The sequence below is a fragment of the Euprymna scolopes genome, chromosome 30, assembly GCF_053919585.1.
Source record: "Euprymna scolopes isolate OS-2025 chromosome 30, ASM5391958v1, whole genome shotgun sequence".
Classification (NCBI taxonomy): Eukaryota; Metazoa; Mollusca; class Cephalopoda; order Sepiida; family Sepiolidae; genus Euprymna; species Euprymna scolopes.
In genome coordinates this window covers 32,521,953-32,549,217 of record NC_136511.1, presented here as the reverse complement: position 1 = coordinate 32,549,217, position 27,265 = coordinate 32,521,953, and the positions used below count along the sequence as shown (strand labels likewise).

General features: G+C 33.9%; 1 protein-coding gene across 5 annotated transcripts in view; it reads left to right on the top strand.

Annotated features, from left to right (window-relative positions):
• Nucleotides 1–27,265, top strand: part of LOC145254737 (uncharacterized) — a 775,668-nt gene that overhangs the window by 571,024 nt on the left and 177,379 nt on the right. Inside the window, exon 4 of one of the 5 annotated variants that reach the window (XM_080113472.1) lies at nucleotides 22,296–22,373. The exons of the other annotated variants lie outside the window; for them this stretch is intronic. The gene's annotated coding sequence lies outside the window, so the exon portion shown is untranslated. The remainder of the gene's footprint in view (nucleotides 1–22,295; nucleotides 22,374–27,265) is intronic. 5 annotated transcript variants of the gene reach the window in all.

The window sequence follows — 27,265 nt, the reverse complement described above, 5'->3', positions numbered from 1 at the left end:
CCATGGCAAAATATCTTTACTCTTCCAGCGGAACAGTGTGCAAATGAGACCACTGAATGGTTCAAAACTGCAATTGAAGCACATGTTCCCGCACGGAAATTCTATAGCAAGCCCCACTCTCCCCAATGGTTTACGTCTGCTTGTGCAGCTGCCATTTGTCAAAGGCCGCATGCGTTCCGCAGATTAAACCGACTTAAGTCCAGCTCAAATAAACAGAAGTTTATAGTAGCTAGAAATAATTGTAAGAGATTGATAGAGACAGCTAAGACAGATTACTCTGAAACCACCAGAAAACGCATCGAAGCACAGAAATTAGGAACTCGGGATTTTTGGACAATCTACAATAGCGCAGTAAATAATGGAAGTCAACTATTCCCCCACTATCAAACAATTATGAGGGTGCTTGCACGGCAACTGACAAGGCTAATCTGATTGCCAGTCAGTTTGCCTCAAACTCCACACTGAACTCGGTACACCACTCACTCCCTGATTTTCCTCTGCGAACAGACGCCACACTAGACGATTTGAAAATCACCCCTTCTCAGGTACATGCTATTATAAAATCCTAGACACCTCAAAAGCATGTGGACCAGATCTCATCCCGGCTGTGCAATAAAAAAAATGTTCTGCTGAGGTTGCTTCAGTTCTCTCCAAACTTTACAATAAATGCCTAAACGAATCTTGCTTTCCAGACTGCTGGAAAACCGCCTCTGTGGTACCAGTCTTCAAGAATTCTGGTGAAAGAACTGACCCACTAAATTATCGCCCCATTAGCCTCCTCCCGCTTTTCGCCAAAATATTTGAGTCCTTAGTTAATCAAGCCCTAGTCCAGCACCTAACAGCTGCTAAACTCCTGACTGACAAACAATATGGATTCTGGCAAGCCCGTTCAACAGCAGATATCTTAACTGTAGTTTCTGAACGTATATACCGTTCATTGGACAAAACAGGGGAGGGTAGAGCGGTAGCCCTTGATATATCTAAAGCTTTTGACAGGGTATGGCACGGTGGTCTTCTAAGGAAAATTAGATCATATGGAATCACTGGAAGAATTCATAATGTAATTAAATCCTTCTTAAGTAAGAGAAAAATCAAAGTTGTCCTCGACGGTCGTACATCCAAACAATATGACATAAATGCGAGAGTACCTCAGGGATCTATCCTTGGACCTCTATTATTCCTGATATTCATAAATGACCTCCCTGATAAAATTGTTTCGGAGATGGGTATATTTGCCGATGACACCACTCTCTATAACAGATATGAGGGGAAAACAAATGAACACATATCCAAGGAAATGGTAGAGACACTAGAGGATGACCTCCAATCTGTAGTGGAATGGGGACAAAAATGGTTGGTCACATTCAATGCTGCTAAGACTAAGCTTGTTTCCTTCAATAACTACAAGAAACCTTCTCTACCACAAATAGCAATGGCCAAGAACATATTACCTTAAAGCACTTCTTTTAAACTCCTAGGTCTAACGTTTACAGGGAATATGAACTGGAATAGATACATTGAGAGCATAACTAAGGCTGCTGCAAGGAAGGTTGGCTCCCTCTACCGTGCTCGAAAACTACTTACGCCTGACAGTATCCTATACCTCTATAAGGCCACCATTCGCCCATGCATGAAGTACTGTTGTCACATCTGGGCTGGTGCATCTGCTGCTTGTCTCTCGCTCCTGGACAAGGTTCAAAAGAGTCCTGAACTGTCATCTAGGCTTCAGCCTCTGTCCCATCGACGAGATGTTGCATCCCTCTGCCTGGTCTAGAAATACTTAAATGGTGAATGCTCTGACGAACTGCAAACACTTGTACCTCCCCGACGTAACTACCCCCGACAAAGCCGATAAGCTACTAAGTCTCATCCCTTTACAGTAGAGATCCTTAGGTGCAAGAAAGCCTTTTACTCCAATAGTTTCTTCCCCATAACTGTAGGTCTTTGGAACTCCCTTCCGGGATTCTGCTTTCCCAACTGCACTGATATGCAGAAGTTCAAGTGTAATGTGAACAAACATCTTTCTACTCATCTCCCTTCATAATGACCCCGCTAATTAAGTCCCTAATAGTAGCCCCCTGCTTCGAAGTCGCACTGTGTCTTGTTTGGGGTGAAAATTGAATAATATATATATATATATATATATATATATATATATATATATATATATATATACTAAATGGCATCGTTTTCCTACTTGATTGCTTGTTAATATGCACACGGATGTTTTAAACTATCGTAAATAATGGATGTATGATACGACACCTGCTAAGAATAAAAGCTACAAAGGTGAAAAGTTAAGAAAAAGAAGTAAAATAGAAAGGAAATAATACAGAGTCAGAAAAAAAGATGAAAAACGGGGTATAAAACAACCGTAAACACAAAAGAAAGAGAGGCGATGAGAAAGAGGAACAAGATATAAAACGAAAGAGTGAAAGAAATTGAGGAGCTTATCAAGATATTATAGATACATTTTTCTCGTGGCGTTTTCATCTTGTGCGGTTCTAGGCAGTCCGCTCTCTTAGGTTTTGGGAAGAGATTAATTATTGCTGATCTCCTCGGTCCCGCAGTCCGGGGCATTGTCTACGTGCTGACCGTGTATTTTTTAGTCATAGTATTTATTCCTTTATTTCGCTGGCTCTTTAATTGCACTTTCTGACCTTTGCGCTACATATTCTTAGAAGAAAAATTATCGAGTATTTTATAAAATTACAAAAGTGATCCATGAATATTTGAAAATATGTTAATGTTCTTTAAAGAATTTGGAAATTTTTTTTAAGTTTTCATAAATATTTCGGATATCTGAATGGTGTTCGTAAGTATTTAATAAATGCGATAAATTTAAGTAGGCGGATTGAGAGATAAAAGCCTATACCTATGATACCGAAAGCTAAATAGAAGAGGCGTTTACAGAATTGCGTTTCAAGTGCACCCAAAGAGCAGATTTGGTTAAACGTGCAGCGTATGTTTGCATTGTTTTAACCAACTTCGCATGACTCGTATCGTGACGTATGGTATGTTTGAATAATAATTTGTTTTTATACTAAAATTAAACAAAAATTATTTTAATAATTATGTAAATAAAAGTTCATTCGAGTTTTATTTGTGTATTACTTCACACGCGGTTATCCAATATACGACTGCTTTATTAGGGATAGATAAACATGAAATAGAGTAGGTCCTGAACTGGAATCTAAGCTTCAGCTTCTGTCCCATCGACGAAATGTTGCATCCCTCTGCCTGTTCTATATAGATCTTAATGGTGAATGCTCTGACAGACTGCAAGGACTTGTGCCACCACGACGTAAACACCCTCGACAAAGCCGACAGGCAGCTAAATCCCACCCACACAGTAGAGCTCCCTAGATGTAAAAGATCTTTCTACTCCAGTAGTTTCTTCACCAGAACTGCTAAACTTTGGAATTCCATTCCAGGTCCTTGCTTCCCCAACTGTACTGAAATTCAAGAGTAACGTGAACCGACATCTTGCTCCCCAAGTCCCTACATAGTACTCCAGTAGTTGTTGCCCGTGATAGTAGCCCCCTACACCAAAGTGGCAATGTGCCTTGTTTGGGATGAAAATGTAATTAAAAAATTAAAAAAAAAAAAAGAGGCAGGTTTTAATCTTTAAAAGTGAAATTGGCTCTGTGTGTGTGTGGGGGGGTTCTTTTGCCTACCGAACTACTCTGTAAATTTTGAGTCTACAGACTCGGGATTTGAAATAAGGGGTATTAAGATTTGAGAAAATATTTTTAATCGATTTTCGTCGAGAAATTTGGGTGTCAACGGGCCCAAGGTCAACGAGTTTACCTTTGAAAACTCTACCAAACTTCTTCGCCAATTTTTAGTCTAAACACATGAAATTGTAGATGTGACTACTAAACCTATATATATATATATATATATATATATATATATATATATATATATATATATATGTATATATATATATATATGTATATATATATATATATATGTAATTAAAAAAATAAAAAGATTTTCCAAAACCTCAATACACCGTATGTCAAATCTCGAGTCTGTAGACCGAAAATTGACAGAGTTATTTCGTAGGGAAATGCACACAGACAGACAGACACATACACATGCCTTTTCACTTATATATATATATATATATATATATATATATATATATATATATATATATATATACAAATGTTTGGACGATTAATCGGAATCGGAATTGGGAGTCGTAAAATTGGAACTTTTGGGGGTATGGAAATCGCAAAAATTTGTGCATATTTTCCGATGTCAAAAACGAACTCTTTAGTTATCTTTTCATTTGATTTCATTCAAAGCACAATCTACCACGTCTTGTTTAATAATAAAATAATAAATATTTTTTGATTTCAACCACCAGCCAATCTAAAATATATCGATCATCCCCTCCCATAAGTGTGGTTTTACGTTTTTGAATATATATGCATATTTAACATGTGTTTTTTACGGGTATTTGGAAAAAATAACAATTTTATAGTGAAATATTTAGAAATTTATCATGAATCGAAATCGGAATCGATAATTGTATCGGGATCAGTAATTTAGTATAAAATTTGTAATTGTATCGGAATCGGAATAAATATTGGAAACTCGAAATTTGATATACAGGGTACTGAGATTTGGGAAAATCGATGTGATCGGTTTTCGGCCCGAAATTTGGCGATTAAGGGGTCAAAGTTCAACGATTTGACCTTTGAGAACTCTACCAAACTCCTCCAATTATTTTGGGTGTACGCACTTGAAATTTTAGATATAGGTTCGTTGGACATGGATCTAACTTAATAACTTGATTTGAGCCCAAATCAATAAATTTTAAGGGGTCATAATAGGGGTCAAAGTTATTAAAAAATTGACCTCTGCGGTCTCTTCCAAATTACTCAGACAAATTCTGGTCTAAATATTTGAAATTTTACATAAAGGGTATTCAGAGATAGGGCAAGCTTTTTCATCAGTTTGAGTGAAAAATTATTAGTTACCAATATATAAATCTATGTATCTATGTATGCCTGTTTGCATGTCTGCCTTATACTTTCAATAAAGGCGACGGATTTTACCAAGATCAGTATCGTTTTAAAGTTCGATCTTTCATACGACAAATATCGAAACATTGGTTAAAAACATTAATATCTTCCTCTTCAACTAGGGGCTTTTCTACAGGGGGGTGCCTTTTTTCGCCGATATTTTTGAAAGTTATCCTCTCCTTTAAATTGTCTAGCCTTAATATTAAAAAATGTTCCTTCCCGTTTGGCGGTGGTCGTAACAGCATAGACGTTAGGTTTTACCCCATTCTTTTCCTCCTTTGCAGTACGGGTTCGAGCTTGCTTCCCTACTACCACTTTTTTTTTTGCTCAACATACACATCCAAACACACGGGCAACGCCGGGCGCCTATGCTAGTATATATATATATATATATATATATATATATATAGAGAGAGAGAGAGAGAGAGAGAGAGAGAGAGAGAGGGGGAGAGAGAGAGTCAGCATAATTTTTTAAGAAAGACTAATTGGCCGCTTCGCGTTTCCCGGTCGCACCACACGCTTAAACATGATATTTTAATTTATGCAGATTGCGTGTGCATTATTATAACCTCAATCCTCTATTGATTATTATATATTGCGAAGAATAAATTTCCCGGTGGACCAATTCGCAAAAAATAAAATATAAAAAAATAAATAAATAAATAAAAATGATAATGTCCTTATCAAATTCCGTCTGTGTTTGTTCACAATATCACGTCAGCTGATATTTGGGTTTGACGATAGATTCTCTTAAAAAATCATTCTGATTTATTTTCTTCTTAAATATGCAAATTAAGAAATAATATGCGACGATTTTAAATGGTACCTCTTCTTTTATCGTAAATCGAACTCATTAATGAGACCAAAATTAATATGAAATGGTGAGGTACACACAGGCTTGACTAGGGGATCATGCGATCTGTATTCGAATGTTCGACTACTGAGCTATATCTTCAGATAGTAATAAATTTGTTTATTTAAGAAGAAATGATTTGCTAGGATTTTATTATATCCTTTGGAAGATTTTCGTAAAATATTGTCCTGTATTTTTTTTTTTTTTACTTTAAGAAGAAAAGAGTATATTTAAAGTCAGATTTTTGGATTTATCGACACTAATCGGATAAAATTCTGTACAAAACATATCTAAGAACACTGCCAGACATATGAATTAGCTTTGTGTGAAATTTGCAAAAGATAGGGTCAGCCGTTTCGGAACCTATGAGGAAGGAACCCCCACAGACACATGAAGTCACTTTTTTATAATTGTAGAGATATTATACAGAGTTCGTTTCAAAGTAACGCCTTTAATTTTTTAACTAAAAACTTTAATGTTAAAATTTGTGCTCAAAAATGTATTTTCATACATAGTCACTTCTATTCTATTTTTCTGCATGTAGGCGAGGTTGCTTTTTTAGAATCTCACATCGTCAATATCTGCAGCAGAGAGATGAAACTTTAAGGTCATTTATGCATTAGTTCACACATAATATCAATGCAATTTGCAAACCTATCTGATCCATTCGGGCGGAATAAAAATAGCCGACAATACTTTTTAAACGTCCATTCTATATAAAGCAGATGTAACTAATATCATCCAGTCTCCTAGGAGACCCAGTCTAGTCGGCATATATGGTAAAAATAAGAAGAATTTCCAAACAGAGCGAGCATAGATATCAGTAGTGTATTGGAAGCTCTATTTATAAAGCAAAACAAAAATTGTGCACCACCCTCAAAATTTCAACGTCAAAAAGGAAGATAATCCCGCCAAACTTTATTAAAATGTCCTCCCATGTAAACCTATTTTTTTGCACACATGACAATAGGGCGAAAAAAAAAACAACAAAAAAACAACTCTAATAAAACGAAGCCATCAACGGAGCCAGTAACTTTTCTCCTTTCATTTACAAGATGGCAACTAGCATGACTGACGAAGATCGGAGGCTTCACTGACTGAAACGTCGTACAAATAACACTCAGGATGAGGACAACTAGCTACGTCATAGCAAGTAATCCAAATTAAGTGGCAATATTTTTATATGCCTCCTTACAAAATTTACCCTTTTAAGAAGTAACTAAATTATTAATAAGATTTAACTTTGTAAAATCACATCGCAATACTATTTTCTAATATTTTTATTCATTTTCACCCATAAAGTTTATATTTTTCTATATCTTCTACATATATATTATTTTATTCAATCTTCACCCTAAACAAGGCAAGTGCCACTTTGAAGTAGGGGGCTACTATCGGGGACATAATTTGCGGGGGCGTTATGAAGGGAGATGAGTAGAAAGATGTTTGTTCACATTACACTTGAACTTCTGCATATCAGTACAGTTGGGAAAGCAGTATCCCCGAAGGGAGTTCCAAAGACTTGCAGTTCTGGGGAAGAAACTATTGGAGTAAAAGGCTTTCTTACACCTAGGGATCTCTACTGTAAAGGGGTGGAACCTAGTTGCTTGTCGGGTTTGTCGGGGGTAGTCACGTCGAGGTGGTACAAGAGATTGCAGTTCGTCAGAGCAGCCACCAGTAAAGTATTTGTAGAATAGGCAGAGGGATGCAACTAAATACCCTGCCTTATGAAATAACTTTAGGTTTTGGCATTGGAAAAATTGGAAACGGCACTAACCCTATCCGGGTTTTACTGGCTTCCTCAAAAGAAGGAAGTTCCATGGGAGTATAAGGTTCACAAGCGGTCCCCAGTCGCATGTATATCCCGTTAGGAGAGATGGCATCGTTAGGTTTTTGCAACTCTTGCAGTGAGGTGTTGACGTCCTCAATATATACAGCGCCTGGAATTCTCAAATTGGTCACCCATCACGTACAAACCATGCTTAATGTTGCTTAGCCTCGGTGCCTTAACAAGGTTTTGGCATTGCACTTATTTAAATCTTAAACTATTCAAAACACTGCTATCTTATAAGCATTATAGTCTCTTGAGATTAGAAGGGGATAAAAGTTCAGAAGAGATTTGCTGAAAATGGGTGACCATAAAAATGCAATGGATTTGTCACTAAATTATTAAAAAAAATTATCTGAAATTTTGGATGTAAAACTCCAATAAGAAGTATAAAAAGAAATTGTACGTTGATCAATATTTGATAATCGATAATTGATGATCATTAATTGGATATTTACAATCAATGATTGAAAATTAGTAATTAATAATCGCTGATTGAAACTGGTGATAGACAATTATTGATTGATAATTCTTAAGTGATAATCACTGATAGATAAGTGGAAATAAATAATCGATGATTGCTAATTAATGATTGATAATTGGTAATTGAAAATCTATGATTGATAAATAGTAATTGATAATGTTGATTGACGATTGGAAATTATTTCTGTTTTCTCCTTAATCATTAATTTTTGTCTGCAGTGGTAAAACTTGTGAAGGCACTGCCTTATACAATTTGTTCTAAAGTTATTGGAACTGATTTTCACATAGAAACTACTCCAGACAAGGCAGGAAACTACTTGATGTAAGGAGATAAACAATACTCCTCCAACATAATGTATTAGCCAGCAATACATTTTATATCGATAGGAAACAGAAAACACCAATTCTATCTTTTTGGTCAGAAACATCGCTCATGAAATTTAGGGACTAAACGAAACAATTAAGTGACTAGATAGAGCGATAAACGCACTTTAAAATGATATATAAAGTAAAGGCATGTCAAAACAGTGCTTCAGAAAATAATCCAACTTGAAAATTTTAGATGCTGCAGACTATAATTTTAAAACCCTACAGAACAAGCTATTTCGGTAAACGATTAGCAAGCAACGCGTTTGATATTCGACTTGTTCCTGAATTTCATAGCGTCATATTCGATCACACAGTGTCCGAATTGTTGCTACTGGGTGATTTGGTGGGCGAAATGTGTGGTGTTGATAAGGTTGAGGTTATGGGTTGGAGCTTTGTGAGTATGCCGACTGATAACTCTTGACCAGGCGGAGGATTTAAAGCATGTGGAACAACTCTTCTTGTTGTTTTAGTTTTGTTTTTGTTTTTTTGTTTTTGCTTTATCTTTTTGTTGCATTTGAAAAAATTATACTTCGTGGTTTGCGCCCCGAGGAAACTTGACGAATACTTAGGTGACTTACGAGACATGGCACGGATAATCGAAGAAAACTCATTTGACCGATGGCTCAACTGCGTTTCGTGTCAGGACTCCCCGGTTCGGTTAGAAAACAATTGTGTGGATCATAAAGGATGATGCACATGATCATATAATAGAGTCTTGCTAGGGATCGAGTTCTCACGAGAGAAGTGATAGAGGTGATTAAGCCTATTGCTGGGGCGGCCGAGCGACGCAGAGTACTTCCTCGTGTCGGATGCTTGTGGACCCACCTTCAATGACCGATTAGCCAGACACAATCGCAGCGCAGTGCTAAAAGATTAGAACTCTCAATCACTTTGCCACAGACTTCGGCAGCGCTGTTTTAAAGCAAAACAGAGCGCTCCCGGAGAAACACTATTATCTGTGCAACTAACAAGAGTATGATGCAATAACGTGTCAGTGAAACGAGGCAAGGAATGAGATGGCTTCCCTACAATCAACCGGGGACTGTCGTCCAAACGATTGATTAGTATGGGTAAAGGTACAAAATACACGATCTTCTGCAAAGTATGGTGTGGGAGGTGTGGCACGAATGACCAGTACACAAAACATCAATGAAATGCTACACCATGTCGAAGATATGCGATCAGTTGAAGGGGCCGGTCCGCTGACGGTCTTTCCTGACATGTCTTCAGCGAGTAAAAGATTTGTTACAATTTGGAGGGAGACCAGGTAAACAGCATATACGCAGGTAATGCATCTTCCGTTGACACTTCCAATGGATACCTAGTAACTGTACCGCCGCAGAAAAATACACGGATCAAAAGAACTACCCTTCGAGTGTTTTATAAGGTCAGTGGTCAAGGTAGTAGTAATTTCAAAAACATTCTTACCTCAAAGAAACAGAAGGTGAGCGCTCTCTACTACTTGTCCATGGCACAGTGGAAGAAAGCGAAAGAGATGTGGTGTATTTACAGAGAAGAACGAAGTGAGCCACTCGAGATGTCATGAGCATAAAGGCGGTCAAACTCAAACGGAAAGCAGACAGTATTTTGTTTATGCTTGATCAATAAACATCCATCAGTAAAGTTCGCGTATGCGTGTGAAAATAAATGAACAGTGATCGAGAGAAAATTGCACTTGAAAAGAGTTGAGGTGCTTTAAGCTATAATTTTCATAACACTACAGAACATAATTAATAGCATATTGTCGTGTAAATGGCAGATATAATTTGAGAGAGGGATATCATATAGACCTGTTTGCATCCATTAGGCTACCCACAACTCGCTTGTTTTCGATAAGATTTAATGAAAACACGCAACATACAATTGCTTTTCCATTTATATTCGATAAATGACGAACGATTCAACACTTATCGTGGCTAATTGGTTTAGCTGCATCAATTAAGACCGGCATTTCTACAGTTGGCGTCGATGTAACAAGACACATCGGACGACCGTGGATTGAAATAACAGTAAACAAATTCTTTGATTGCAACTAGAGCATATCACATATCTATTTTGCGATTTTCCTCCTTATTAATGAGAGGAGGTTCACAATTTGTATCATGGATCACAATGCAAACTGTCTAATCAGCTAAGCTGAGTATAACTTGATTAAATTACAATGGTTTTAAAACAATTGCCTTCTTTTCAAAAGGTTATATACAAGATGGAAAATAAAACAACGTCTCACAATTTCATTATTTCAATTTAAGGTAAGCCGAAAAGCTGCTGAAACAGCTCTCGATATCAACGGAGCTTTTGGTCCAGAAGCCACTACGCAATTAACAGCAAAATGGTGGTTTAAAAGATTTCGTAGCAGCGACAAGAGTCTTGAAGATGATGAGTGTAGTGGTCGGCTATCGGATGTTGACAACGATCAATTAAAAGACTTAGTCGAAGCAAATCCACGCACATCTGTTCGAGAAATATCCTCAGAATTAGACGTTAGAGATTGGGATAGCAAAAAAATCTTGATGAATGGGTTCCTCACGATTTGAAACACAACCAAAATAATCGTCGTTATGAAGTGTCATCTTCCCTTCTTTTACGCAATAATAACGAGCCATTTCTCGACCGGGTTGTGACTTGCGATTATAAAACAAAATGGGTGTTTTATGCCAACCAGCGACACCATCTCACTAATTAGTCGCCAACAACGCCATAGGGTACTTCCGAAAGGCAGAATTGCCCCAAAATAAGGTAATGCTGACTGTTTTATTGGCTGCGACCGATTTCACCCCCTCCAGTTTTTGAATGCAGACGAATCCATTACGGCGGAGAAGTACTGATTATAAATTGATGAAATGCATCAGAAACTTCGACAATAAAGCCGTGTATTAGCCAACAGAAAAAGCCCAATTCTCCACTAAGACAATGTCCGACCGCACTTTGCAGAATTTTAACGAATTACGAAACTCATTTCCAGACTGCCACTTTTTCAAGCATCTCGACAACTTTTTGCGTGAGATATGCTTCAACAACCTAAGCGATATCAAACGACTTCATCGCCACCAGAACGCAAGATTTTTTACGTTACTAGCATAAATCAACTTGTTTAGAGTTGGCAAAAGTGTGTCGATTCTGATGATGCTTGTTTTGATTAATAAATCTTTGTTTGATCCCACACCTCCTGAGAAAGCAATACAGGGCGAATTGTACTTTAATATCAAAGAAATCGAAGTTGGTGATACCGAAAGAAAATGAACACATCGGACCAGTCCCTCTACGGTAAACACAAATTTTATGTCGCAAAAAAAGAACAGCCATTATCTTATCCCCACAAACGTGCGGAATATTACACGTGTTGCTGTGTGCACGCAAAGATGGCCAGAAGAATTCATCCAGTGTTCAACGATACAGGGTAATGCATATGTAAAAGCACTACTTGCCCATGATTGCAGGAAGTAATAAGGGAATGATATTTCCTGCTAGCTTTATATAGAAGAGGCATAGTAGTAGTTATTTGCTTTTTGTGTGAATCTTAATAATGAACTACGAGATAAGAAAATAGTTGTCCCACTTGACAATGACGATAAGATAAATACTGCATTGGTTTAGTTTAATGATAACAGAGCAGCCATTACATCTGCCGCACAAAAGAGTATCATGACTATCTCTGGGAGTGTCATGACAACAAAAAAAATGCTATACTACTCACTTCATAGACAGCTAGAGATAATGCCCAGGAGAATATGACTATGATAAACGAACATGTATTACATTACAAGCATTTATCTACAAAAGGATAATAGCTTTATAGATTGCATTACGGGAAAAGAATAGGTAATACTAAATCCTTTACTGATCAAAAGATAACTTCTGCAAGGATTATGTATTGATAACTGTACCGTTGTTATAGCTCCTGAATTAAACTTTAAAGGGTAAGACAAGATTAAAACAGTAAAATACATTGGTAAAGAATTAAAATCTAATACATTTTAATATTAATAGAAGGAAGAGTATATTTCGGATTTAAGCAGGAAGATACCAAACTTTTCTCTCGTAGTAGTACAATATATATATATATATATATATATATATATATATATATATATATATATATATATATATATATAAGTGTCCTGGCAAGGCCACAGGGGAGATAACCAAGCAAAAACCTAACGAAATTCATTTCAAAGCAGCAAAACTTAAACTGAGTTGCACTTGCCAGGACACTATATATACAAACGTTTTCAAATTTAGGTATATTTTATGGATTTGAAAATATAATTTCTTTTTTAGGAATTGTAATAAATTTTAACTATAGAATAGTATTATAATCTTCAAAAAGTATGCAAATTTTCATGTAGTTTCGTCCCATAGAACGAAAAATATGAGCATCTCAATATTAAATGCAGGTACGAAGATATATATATATATATATATATATATATATATATATATATATATATATATATATATACCAAACTTTCCTTCCGTAGTAGTACAATATATATATATATATATATATATATATATATATATATATATATATATATATATATAATCGGCATTGTTTTCAGTGGTCCTGGATGTCTTCTTTCCACGGGACTCAAGTAGTGGCGATTCAGAAAAGGTGTTGGATGGGTACTGGGATACCCTTGACACACAATTATGTGCGCAGCTGCACCAACAGAGAATATCATTGTCTTTGGAGACTGAACGGAGGTATCAATTCTGTAGAATGATTAGTAGTGAAAAAGATCAAGACGAAAAAGAAAAAAAAACGAACAAAAAATAACTGGCATGAGATAATGCCTGGAAGAATAAGACTATGATGAATAAAAATATACTACATTACTCATCTCTAACTGCGAAAAGTACATAAAAGCTTTAAAGACTGCATTACTGCCAAACAACAGGTGATACAGAACCTACTTATAATAAATAACTCTTTTTAGAGGAGTGTATAATGCATCATGTTAAAGCTCCTGAATTGAGCTTTAGGATATAAGACAAGATTAAATTAGTATAATACTTTGGTAAAGAAGTAAAATGCAGTAAATTTTAATATTAATAGAGGTTATAGTAAAGTTCCGCTTTACGCAGGCAGATACCAAACATTTCTTTAGTAATTAATAATTATTATTATCCGTAGTAGTAAGATTGGTAATAGAAAAAAAGACAAAAAAAACGAAAAGGAAGACGAAAAAAAATCATTGACAGTAGTAGTACGATTAGTAGTAGAAACGAAAAAGAGAAGAAAAAGAAGACGAAGAAGAAGAAGAAGAAGAAGGAGAAGAAGAAGAAGAAGAAGAAGAAGAAGAAGAAGAAGAAGAAGAAGGAAAATAAGTAGTAAAAATGATTAGCATCAGCAGTAGCGATTTCAGTGGATGCAGAGTATTCGGTTCGGAATAACGGTTATTTTCTCTATAATTAAATCCTCATTCGTGATTCAGAATAAACCAAAATGGCGATGAAGATAAATAAAAAAACGATATATGCCGGCAGAAATAAAGACTGTAATAAAAATGTTTTGTAAAACGCTAATATTTTTACTCAATTCTAAAGCAGAACCAGCACATTCGAGATACATTTTTTGTTGCAAAAAGCAAGTACTCTCTTACATACATACATATATATATATATATAGATATATATATATATATAAACATGTGTGTGCGTGTGTGTGTATGTGAGTATATGTGCATATATATATATGTTTATACGATTATATATGAACATAAATGCACACACACACATACAAAAATGAATAAAATAAAATGAATGAGAGATCAGATATATGCTACTATTTAGTGCAAGTTTTGAGAAAATAACTTTTGAATAAACATACACCCACGCATATATATATATATATATACATATATATATATATATATATATATATATACTAGCAGGTCCAACCCGCCTTTGCTCAGGCCCTATGCACTGTTCATAACTTTATGTACATATGTATATATTAAAAAGTGTGAATATATACTGTAATGCCTTTCTATAGCATAAGTTTCGTTCGCTACCATAGAGAAAAGTTAGTAGAGACCGCAGTCATCAACTTTTTTCAACTTTGACCTCAATTTTGACCCTTAACATGCATTGTCTTCGGCTCAAATTAAATTAAAATGTTTGACCCATGTCCAAGTAACCTGCATCTAAAATTTCAAATGTTTAGACCCAACATTGACGGAGGAGGTTTGTAGAATCTGCAAATGTCAACTCTTTGAACTTTGACATCTTGCCAGCAAAGCTTTCACCGAAAACTGATTAAAAAAGCTTACTGCATGTCTGAATACCCTTTATATAAAATTTCAAATGTTTAGACTGAAGATTGGTTTAATACTTTGCTAGAGACCGCAAAGGAAAAATCTTTTCACTTTGACCCGTTGGAAGCCAAATTTTCAGCTAATAAACGGTTAAAAATATTTCCCATGTCTGAATTCTCTTTTCTGTAAAATTTCAAATGTTTAGACCAGAAATTGGCTGAGTAATTTGATAGAGACCGCAGATGTCAATTTTAAAAAAATTTGACCCGAATTATGACCCCTTAACATTAATTGTTTTGTGTTTGAATCAAATTATTAAGTTAGATCCATGTCTAAGTAACCTATATCTAAAATGTCAAGTGTTTAAACCCAAAATTTGCAGGGGAGTTTGCTAGAGTTCTCAAAGGTCAAATCGTGGAACTTTGACCCCTTAACAGCAAAATTTCTAGCCGCAAAGCGATTAAAACGATTTCCCCAAATCTCAATACACCTTATGTCAAATCTCGAGTCTGTAGACCGAAAATTGATAGTTATTGTGTCGGGAAATGTCCACAGAAAGACAGACAGACACACAGACCTTTGCACATTTATAGATATATAGATAGATAGATATGTAGAACCTGGTGTTCAGGTTAAATAAGGACTAAGCTTTATATACCTCAACGAGGTGATTTAATACTTTGTAGTCTGTACTGTACTGTAGATAATCTATTGTTGATTTAATTTTTATAGATATACTAGCATTCAGCCCGGCGTTGCCCGAGTTTTTGGAGGTGTATGCTGAGCAAAAAAACAAAACAAAAAAACGTATTTTTTTTTTAATTCGACCCCTATTATGGGCCCTTAACACTTGTTGTTTTCGGCTCATATTGAGTTATTAACTTAGATCCATATCAAATATCTAAAATTTCAAATGTTTAGACCGAAAACTGTCAGATAAGTTTGGTAGAGTTCTCAAAGGTCAAATCGTTGATCTTTGACCCCTTGACAGCCAAATTTCTGGCCGAAAACCGATCGCATCGATTTTCCCAAATCTCAGTACCCTGTATATCAAATTTCGAGTCTGTAGACTAAAAATTGACAGAGTTATTGCATAGGGAAATGTTCACACACATACACATAGATAGACAGATACACACACAGACAGCCAGGCACTTTCACTTCTATAGATATATAGATTTGTAAATAATGACTTCATTAAAAGTTCAAAATGCAAAAGTAAAATGGTATTGTTCTATTGTGTTCGAAATAGAAACATTTTTTTCGAAGACTCTACTGTTTTATGAAAGAAGAACTGTTGATTTTTATGATTTTTTAACATAGCTTAAATTAAAATTAAACATACAAAAGTGTTAGTGTGCAAATTACCTTCTTATAATATATATATATATATATATATATATATATTTATATATACATATTTATATACATATATTCATATCTATATATTGAATAAATGACAAAAAACTATATTCCAAAATAGAGGATATTGACCATCTTATAATTATTCCTTTAATTCAGCTGACATTTACAATCATAGACTTGTAAATTTAAACTGAATCAAAGGGATAGTCAACATCATAAATTTTGGAATATAGTTTTTTTTCTAATTTATTCGCTACATAGCTCTATAATAACATTGACGGTATATGTTATAATAAAACATATTTCTACAAATATATATATATATATATATATATATATATATATATATATTTGTAGAAATGTCACATCATGGAAAACGACCACCATTTTGATTTTAACAAAGCAACTTTCCTTAAACACATACATAACAGATCCACACGACGTTTAATTGAGTCAGCTATAATCTCCCATTCCAGCAATATAATTAAGCATATATATATATATATATATATATATATATATATATATATATATATATATATATATATATATATATATATATTAGAAAAATCTTCTGAAAGGTTTAATATATTAAAATCTATTAGCCAGTGGCAATGTACGTATATAAATAAAAATAAGACAAATAAGAGCTTATTTATATTTCTATGAAAGTAGTATCCATTTTATTTTACATATAGAACAGACACAAATGTGATAAATTTGTAAGTAATTATAAATAATCAAAAAGTAATATTTTGCTACATAGTTCAATACGAACAATAAAATCACATTGCAAAATAGAATCTTTAATTTATCCATTAAGACCAGCACTTCTAGGCAGACATTGTTGATTTTTGTTGCGTTTCCTTCGGATGTTCAATTTTTTACGTAACGTTTCTCTGATGAAAAATTTCTACACATTGAAATTACAAAATCTTTTCTGACACTATTAAAACAATAATCCTATAGTAGTATAATCATTTTTGACAACGAGGTTATATCAAAGTATGCCATTCTGATATTCTTGCCCAATTTTTCATCTTTGAAGCCAAATCCCGGGAATTGGCATTTTCTGAAGCAGTTTAGTGCATTTGGCCTTTTCAGACCGTAACGTATGAACTAATTAAGGAGAGTAAAAGCGGAATATGACATAAATCATTAAACAATCAGTAGAGCTTTCGTGAAAGATTAAAAATGATTGTAGAAAACGTGCGTGTAGTAGTTTAAGAGAACAACAGCAGAAAAAGAAAGAACGTGACACGCGTACGTAATTACAATATTGTAGACACGTTCAACAAAAAATAACCTCATGATATCAATGACCGAATCACGTTCACTACAGATGACCTTAACGATTAAAATGTCCAAACAATATATTTCTAGTATTTACCTATATGTGTGCGTGTGTTAGTTTGTTTACGTAGATATGAGTACACACTATTGGCGATTGGAGACTGAAGCATCGCTTGTAATGAAATCAAAATTTGATGAAATTTCCCAAGAGACCTGGAAATGGCATGCTTGCAAGGCGACAAATAAAACTGTTGCTTTTAGGAAAAAAAAAACTAATGTCCTGGGATTAATCTGGTGAAGATACGTGGAATATTGTCGATCCATTTATCGAAGTAAATTAACTGGAAGAAATGAAATTTCCACCCGTTGATTTATTACTAATATATTATTTCTAAATTTACACGCACTCATATATATGACGAATCCTAGAGTGGATGAAACGCAGAATATTCAGTGTAGCTTAATCGCCATATATATTTTATAAATTACTAATTAGCTCTACCTACGTATGAGCACTTTTGAAGTAAATACTTAAAGTTTACGCATAAATCTATACTTTCGTATATTAATTTTATGTGAGTAAATGAAGTAGTTTTATATATATATATATATATATATATATATATATATATATATATATGCGTGTGTGTCTTTTATTTTAAAACCACTTTTTAATGTCGCTACACAATTACGACAATGTTTCTCTCACAAGTAATCATTAATTACTAAATACTTCGTCCGGCGACCCAATTCCTTACTCTTAAAAAGATCAGAGCTTTTTATTAAAAAATAGTAAAAATGTTTATTTAATAATCATAAAATTATATATTATTCTATTATGTCGCCATTTTATATTAAAAAAAATTAAAATCATTAATTTTTATTATTGAAGATAATTATAAATACACACACATATATATATAAATATATATATTCATATATATATATATGTATGTGTGTGAATATATGTGTGTACACACGTGTGTGTCTGTGTGTATGTCCGTGTACAAGGTAATAATCTAAACTAAAAAAAGGATCGTTCTAGATTTGGAAAAAATATTTTACAACATGCTATAGAAAACACAGGCTCATGTTTTGTTTTGAAAATATTAATATTAATAATTAGGGTTGTGACAACAGCATATTCTTTTCGTTGTTTTCACTCTTGAGTATATATCCGTTAATATCTTATATGTTTTTATATAGACGGATGTGGTTCTCGGTTGATTGACTATGTCTTACTTTGTCGGATATGTGGTTGAGAGTCAAAAGAATGAAAGAATATGCAGTTGTCACAGCCTTATTAATAATGTTCATCAATATTATTCTTTTATATTGTTTTTTATATATTTCCATTAAACGATTGTTTTAAATTTAAGAATACATTTTTATAATCGATTTACACACATGAGCACCAATAATGTATATGATTCAGTAAAATGTTCAACTATTCAACTTCTCATTAATCTATGTAATTATAAAACTCAAATGACTGGTATTGTAATCCTACATCCGGTTTACGACTTCCGGTTGCGCATGCGTACATAAGTAAATAATCAACGCAACAATAAAACGTATTGTTTTACTGTGTACTTTTCAGCGTTCCAATTTTTATTTTATTTTTTTTTTTGCGTTTAAATTATCGAAATAAACAATTGTTAATACTTTCTGCGTTGTTTTTTTATATTGTTCATTTCCGTATACATTTAAGTTATTTCACGCAATTTTCTTACAAATAAATCTACTTTAACCCGTTGACAACCACAAGAGCATTTTACAACGGCGATTTACGTGTACGTTTTCAGCGTCGCAATTGTTTTTTTTTTTTTTCGTGTTTAAATTAAAAGATATATCAAAATTTGAATTTAACTTTAAGTATTATGGTATCTGGCCAGTGCACATTTACCTATAAGTATGGCAACCACTTATAATTTAATGGCTGTAAGTTTCTTTTTCAAAAATAAACAATTATAAACAGAATGACTCATAGAAATCTATCTACATTCTTTTTTTCATTTTAATATACTTTCATAGAAATGTTTCTGTTATGTCACAAAAAATATTTTCTTTACGTCACAAGTGTCACGCTCACACAAATATAGCTAATATTACATACTGACCCAACGGGTCACGGTTAGTCTAGTTATTGTTAAATATGTATATCATGCAACATAATACGTAACTTGGACACATGTATTCCTGTATGTATTTGCAAACTTTAACATGTAGGGTGTGTTATCGAAACAGTACCTTACCTTCAAATGAAAGAATTAATATTAAAAATTGTAATTAATTAATATTCATTACTTATACCAGTCATAGGAGAAGTATTCTTTAAATATGTATATACGAGATGTCTTCAATAAGTTCCCATATTTTTGGTATGGACACTTTCATTGTTAGTCCACATATGAAACTGTAGTCTTCTTCGAAGTAATTTCTAGTCCACTTCGAAGTAATCTTTTCCGACTGTAATGCACTTGTTGTATTTTTCCAACAATTTCTAGAAGGCCAATGTAAGTCCTCTTGTTTGAGCGTGTCAATGACTCTCGTCAATGTCTCTTTCATGTCCCCATTTGGCTCATAAAAATAGTCTCTAATTTTTTTCTTTAGCTTAGGGTATCACAAAAAGTTACAGGGTTTAATGCCTTGGCTAAAGGAAGGCTGAGAAACTGTCTAGATGGCCATGTTGATGAGGTAGTCTGTGAAAAGAATGTAGTTGTGAACTAGTAGATTCGAGCAGATCTCCCGCATCTTCAGTTTCTTGCGATTACTTGCATGTACAGTTCCAAACACTGACATCAAGCTGTGCATTTTTGTCTCTAAAGAGACACAACGGTCTATATCCATGGCATTCTTCATTTAAGCAATCAACTCTGGTGTTCTAACGTCTTTATTTCTCGCACATCGCATTATCCCTCATAGATTCTACCTTGAATCTTTCAAGCCACTCAAAAACTGATGTTTGATTCATGCAAGATAGTCCAAACGTAATCTAAAGCATTCCATACGTTTCTGTGACATTTTTTTTTTCAAGTTTAAAGCAGAATTATATTGCATATCATTCTTCTAAAGTGTCCCCACACTCAGATTGCATTTTTGAAATTCACCATCTGTGACAATTAGGTTTAGGTGAATAAATTCCGATATCTGTTGTAGCTGTTCATTTGAACCTGAAATCTTAAACGTTGGCTAGTCATCTCATTTATTTATATATATTTAGATATTTAGCAATAAAATATTTAGCAATAATATACTGAATGTTCAAGAGTCTATGACAATCTCAAATTCCTGTACAAAAATCTATAAACTTATTGGAAGCAATTCGTAGCATGTGTGATACCCGATCCTCATCAGCCGTAATTCAAATTTTACAAAATAAATGAGTTTAAATCTACGGACCCTGCTTGGTCGAACAAACATCTATTTAACTCATTCAAGTTAACCGTTCCTAACTCGTTACGTATTTCCTCGGGGTTCGTTCAACCACACATTTGTTTGTACCGCACATTTCTTTGTACTGGGTCCAGATCCCAGTCGCTGTTGGGGCAACAATGCTCGATCATAGGTTTATCCGTGATTTTAGTGTGGGGCCGTTTCAAAATATTTTTCACGTTAGTGCAACGCTCGTTGTTTTCTTTTTGTAAATGTTTCAACTGATGAACTAGAAGTAATGTTCGTTATCGCGTTGTCTTGAGTCCATTACTATTCAAAATTTAGTAAGAAAAATAATCTCGTAAAGATAAATCCTGTGTAAAGTGGACTTAAAAATCTTCCGATTCCGACACTAGCGCTGTATTTATAACACCAGATGACGACCGGTTTTTTTTTTCATACCCGTCTCATCGGTCGTTCCTGGTCTGAATTTCCAAGAGATTACGACAATTTTAAATATCTGTACCAAAACGTCAGGAAACTTATTGAAGGCATTGCTTATATGTAAATCCACTTTAAATATTATATATTGCGACTTTTTGCCAGTAAGTGGAGATTAAGTTAACATATAACACAGAGATTAAGTTTACATATTACATAGAGATTACGTCAAATGTTCGTAAAACAATCCAGACCTTCTAGTATGTCGAAGTCGAGAAGCGAAAGAGGTGACATGCGTCTGCGAAGTAAAGTGAATCGAAATGAATTTTGTCCGTGCGTCTCCAATCTTATAAGTAAACTAAATATGAAAATAAACTAAGAAGGGATTTAACCGATCTCTTTCTCAAATAGTGAACCTTCTGAATAAACGATTTAAACCCCTAGCAGGTCTACGTTGCGTTTTACTGCGTGAGTAGATTCGTTTTAAATTAAAAATAGAATCAACAATTACAAGGAGATCCACGCGTGAAAAACCACGATCGATTAATGATGATCAGCAACCGCGCACGTATGTAAAAATGACTTTGCTGTGTTCATTATTTCTTGATTCCATACTGGTAAAACGCAAATGTGCAAAATTGTGCGCTTACGACGATGTGCGAAGAGTTTGTGTAAAGATTAAAATGTAACAAAAACAAAGACATTTCCTTATGTGTAAAGAATTGAAATTACTATTCAAATTTACGGTATATTTTTACTTAAACATTCCATATTAGCGCTATACGTTGTATAGATTTGTAACGTGAAAATATTGGAAATGTCATTGCATTTCAGGCATGTTTTTCTATCTCTTATATACCTTAAGATCTCTAACCATAGTGTATTGTGTCACGTGAAGCATTGTGTGTATATATTACGCATATGTATACTAGGTATAATATGTAAATTCGGTAAAAATAATCATATTCCTTGTCTTTCTCTTTTATTAGTTCCTGAAAATGGTTGAAAGGCAACAATTACCAAATTCGAATTTGATTTTTGGAGCAACTTATTAAACATTTTTCCAAGTAAATGAAACATAATTTTCGTGTTATTTGCACGTGTATATTTTCTTAGGTTTAGTCAATATTCCGTATGCAGATAAATAGCAGAGCCACAAACCCGTAGACAATATTTGAAAACAGCCAAACTGTATTCTCCTGGATATAAAGCGACAAAAGCCACCAAATCATAGACAGCATTGGAATATAGCGAAGCTGTATTCTTATAGGCATAACGTGGCTGTGTTTTGTCGAATTTGACAAATTATAAATGCGATGGCAGTTTTGTCATTCTTTTATACAAATATTATGTACAGACCATTTTGTTTATTTGTAAATTCACCAGAGAGGAATCTGTTTTTCGTTTTTCAGTTTGGTCTGTGTCTATAATATGTGTTAGCATGTCCAAATTGCAAGTGGTACTTTTTGCTTTGTATTTGAGGCTAAATTGTTGCATGGACTTATGTGATTTAGCATACCGTCATTTCATCCAGGAGTTATATTTTATGTCTTGTATGTTCCAGCTTTTGGGTAGTTTTTGTTATCGCATGGTTGAATAATACAAGTGTCACTTTCTCTTTTAAAATGTCCTTTTCCTAAGCTTCCAGTCCTAGATATCGTCTATATAATAGCTATTGTCATTATTTTGTTCATATTATGTTTCTAGTGTTCATGATTTGTTCATATTATGTTTCTAGTGTTCATGATTTGTTCATATTATGTTTCTAGTGTTCATGATTATATAATTTTACACGTAACCAAACTTGTTTTACTTTCTATTTATTTGTATTCAACTTATGTCAAATTACTTCAGACAATATTTTTTTAAGAAAGACGATTACATATTGAAATGAAAATAAATCTTCTTGATTCTGCAAGTTTATCTTGCTGTTCACCTTAACAGGAATTGTCTGCAAACAAATGTATGTATACGCTATGAGGTGAAAGGAAGTCACATAGTAGGCGGATCCAATAGTCTAATTAGTCTCTACTAAGGTCTGTGTGGAGCATATGACACATTCCCAATACATAAGGTATTTTACCACGAAAATAAGATTAAGATAAATCGCTCTCTTACTCTCTCTCTCTTTCTCTCTCTTCATCTCTCTCTGTTTGAAGGAAAAGAAATTAAAACTCTAAATTAAAATTTACGAGTAAATGTATTGTTCGACAGAATACTGCAAAACAATTCTGAAAATCACCCCTGCTCAGGTGCATGCTATCATAAGAAAGCTTGACACTGCAAAAGCATGTGGACCTGTCCTCATCCCGGCTGTGCTATTAAAAAAGTGCGCCGCCGAAGTAGCTCCAATTCTCTCCAAACTTTACAACAAATGCCTTAATGAATCTTACTTTCCTGCGTGCTGGAAAACTCCTTCTGTAGTGCCAGTTTTCAAGAATTCTGGCGAAAGAACTGACCCAGTAAATTATCGACCCATTAGCCTCCTCCGACTTTTCGCCAAAATATTTGAGACAATAATTAACCAAGCTCTAGTCCATCACGTTACAGATGCTAAACTTCTGACTGACAAGCAATATGGATTTAGGCAAGCCCGTTTCACAGCAGACATCCTAACTGTAATCTCAAAACGTATATACCAGTCAATGGAGAAAGCGGGGGAGGGTAGAGCGGTAGTTCTAGATATATCTAAGGCTTTTGACAGGGTATGGCATGAAGGTCTTCTAAAGAAAATCAGATCATACAGCATCACTGGAAGAATCCATAACATAATTAAATCCTTCTTAGATAAGAGAAAAATCGAGGTTGTCCTTGACGGTCGTACATCTAAACAATATGATATAAATGCGGGAGTGCTTCAGGGGTCTATCCTTGGACCTCTGTTATTCTTAATATTCATAAATGGCCTCTGATAAAATTGTCTGTGAGATGGGTATATATGCTGACAACACCACGCTCTATAACAGACACGTCAGGAAAACAAATGAACACATATCTAAAAAAAATGGCAGAAACAGTAGAGGATGACCTCCGATCCGTAGTGGAATGGGGACAAAAATGGATGGTCACCTTTAATGCTGCCATGAATAAACTTGTTTCCTTCAATAATTACAAGAACCCTTCCCTACCGCCAATAGCAATGGCCAATGTCTCTTTATCTGAAAGTACATCTTTTAAACTCCTTGGCCTAACGTTCACAGGAAACATGAGTTGGAAAAATTGCATTGAGATCATTGCCAGGGCCGCTGCGAAGAAGGTGGGTTCTCTCTACCGTGCTAAAAAGCTACTAACGCCTGAATGTATTCTATACCTATATAAGCCCACCATTCGCACATGTATGGAGTATTGTTGTCATATTTGGACTGGTGCATCTGCCACTAGTCTCTCGTTCCTAGACAAGGTTCAAAAGAGAGTCGCCAATCTGATCTGTAAGCTAAACTTCAGCCTCTGTCCCATCGACGAAATGTTGCATCCCTCTGCCTGTTTTACAAGTACTTACCCGGAGAATGCTCTGACAAACTGAAAGAATTTGTGCCCCCACGATGTAAATACCCCCGACAACCCCGACAAGCAGCTAAATCCCACCTCTTCACAGTAGAGATTCCTGGATGCAATAGAGCCTTCTACTCCAGTAGTTTCTTCCTCAGAACCGCTAGACTTTGAAATTCCCTTCCCGGTCCCTGCTTCCCCGACTGCACTGACATGCAGAAGTTCAAGTGCAATTTGAACCGACATCTTGCTGCCCAACTTCCTACATAGTACCTCTGATGCTTATGTCCCCGATAGTAGCCCCCTACAACAAAGTGGCAATGTGCCTTGTTTGGGGTGAAAATATAATTAAATTTTTTTTTTTAAGTTTCAGAGAATGTTATTCTTCTCTTCAAATGAAAGAAAGATATTTGAATATTACTAATTAGCGAAATTACGAAAAATATGTTCATATGTATGAACATATTTGGGGGGGGGGCAATTTATGACAAACTAATATAAAGTGATGCTGTTTTTTAGTTCGTTTTTTTCTTTACACAAGCTCTACTACCTATTCACTTTGTATTGAGCTTTTTTATTTGATTGGGAATACTGTTACAAATATAACATTTACATTAATTTAAAGTTTACACTTTCTTTTATGAGGAAAAATCTCATTCTATTTTCCTGAAACTATAAATTTATACATATATATATATATATATATATATATATATATAGAGAGAGAGAGAGAGAGAGAGAGAGAGAGAGAGAAATTGCAGCAGGAACTGAAGTGCACTGCATGTGGCAGATACTTTTTGTCAAAAGCTGGTTTTGTTAATCATATGAAACCACACAATCATATGGAACCACACAATCATATAAAATCACACATCAAATACAAGAACGAAATTCTTAGGAGGAGGCTTCTACAGCAATGTGGCAACACTAAGTCGTCATATGTGTGGTCTAATCTGCAAATCTAAAATGGACCTGACACGGCATTTGAGGATTCACAATATTATCATGGGATCACCTTTACAAGAAGGAAAATATTTATGCAACATTTGTGAACTTTTATGTGGAACTACAGCTGGATTGAAGGGTCATCTACCTGCACTCGGACGCAATAAAACTTCAGGAAGAAATAACAAACTTCTGTCACGCAGAAGCAATCATATATATATATATATATATATATATATATATATATATATATATATATATCAAAGATTAAGCCAATACGAATGAAAAGTTTACCTTATAAAAGCAAGTGTACACACACACATACATATTGTTTTAATGCCCACTAAAGTTGTAATGCCATCAGACTCTCCCAAATATAATTAAGTATTATTTCGTAAATGTTCAAACAAAATTACTAATAAAAATATTTCATTCAATCATACATTCGCGTGATAACATAATTCAATATATTTGCATCAATAAATGTATTAGTGAACGTGTAATCAATGAAGATATTGCTCTCAAATAAAATTGGGGCTGCCAGTTTATTTTACATGTATCAGTAAAGAATTTATTTTACATGTATCAGTAAAGAGTTTATTTTACATGTATCAGTAAAGAGTTTATTTTACATGTATCAGTAAAGAATTTATTGTACATGTATCAGTAAAGAATTTATTTTACATGTATCAGTAAAGAGTTTATTTTACATGTATCAGTAAAGAATTTATTTTACATGTATCAGTAAAGAATTTATTTTACATGTATCAGTAAAGAATTTATTTTACATGTATCAGTAAAGAGTTTATTTTACATGTATCAGTAAAGAGTTTATTTTACATGTATCAGTAAAGAATTTATTTTACATGTATCAGTAAAGAATTTATTTTACATGTATCAGTAAAGAATTTATTTTACATGTATCAGTAAAGAATTTATTTTACATGTATCAGTAAAGAATTTATTTTACATGTATCAGTAAAGAATTTATTTTACATGTATCAGTAAAGAATTTATTTTACATGTATCAGTAAAGAATTTATTTTACATGTATCAGTAAAGAATTTATTTTACATGTATCAGTAAAGAATTTATTTTACATGTATCAGTAAAGAATTTATTTTACATGTATCAGTAAAGAATTTATTTTACATGTATCAGTAAAGAATTTATTTTACATGTATCAGTAAAGAATTTATTTTACATGTATCAGTAAAGAATTTATTTTACATGTATCAGTAAAGAATTTATTTTACATGTATCAGTAAAGAATTTATTTTACATGTATCAGTAAAGAATTTATTTTACATGTATCAGTAAAGAGTTTATTTTATATGTATCAGTAAAGAATCCAAGGATGTATTTTTGGACAATTCTTTTGATGTTGATATAAACAAAATGTATGGTTTTAAATGGACAGAAAAAAATGTTTGAATTAAGATGAATTTTAAAACAAATTCTAAACATTTACTAAATTATCTCTCTCTTTCTCTCTCTCTCACTCTCTCTCTCTCTCTCTCTCTCT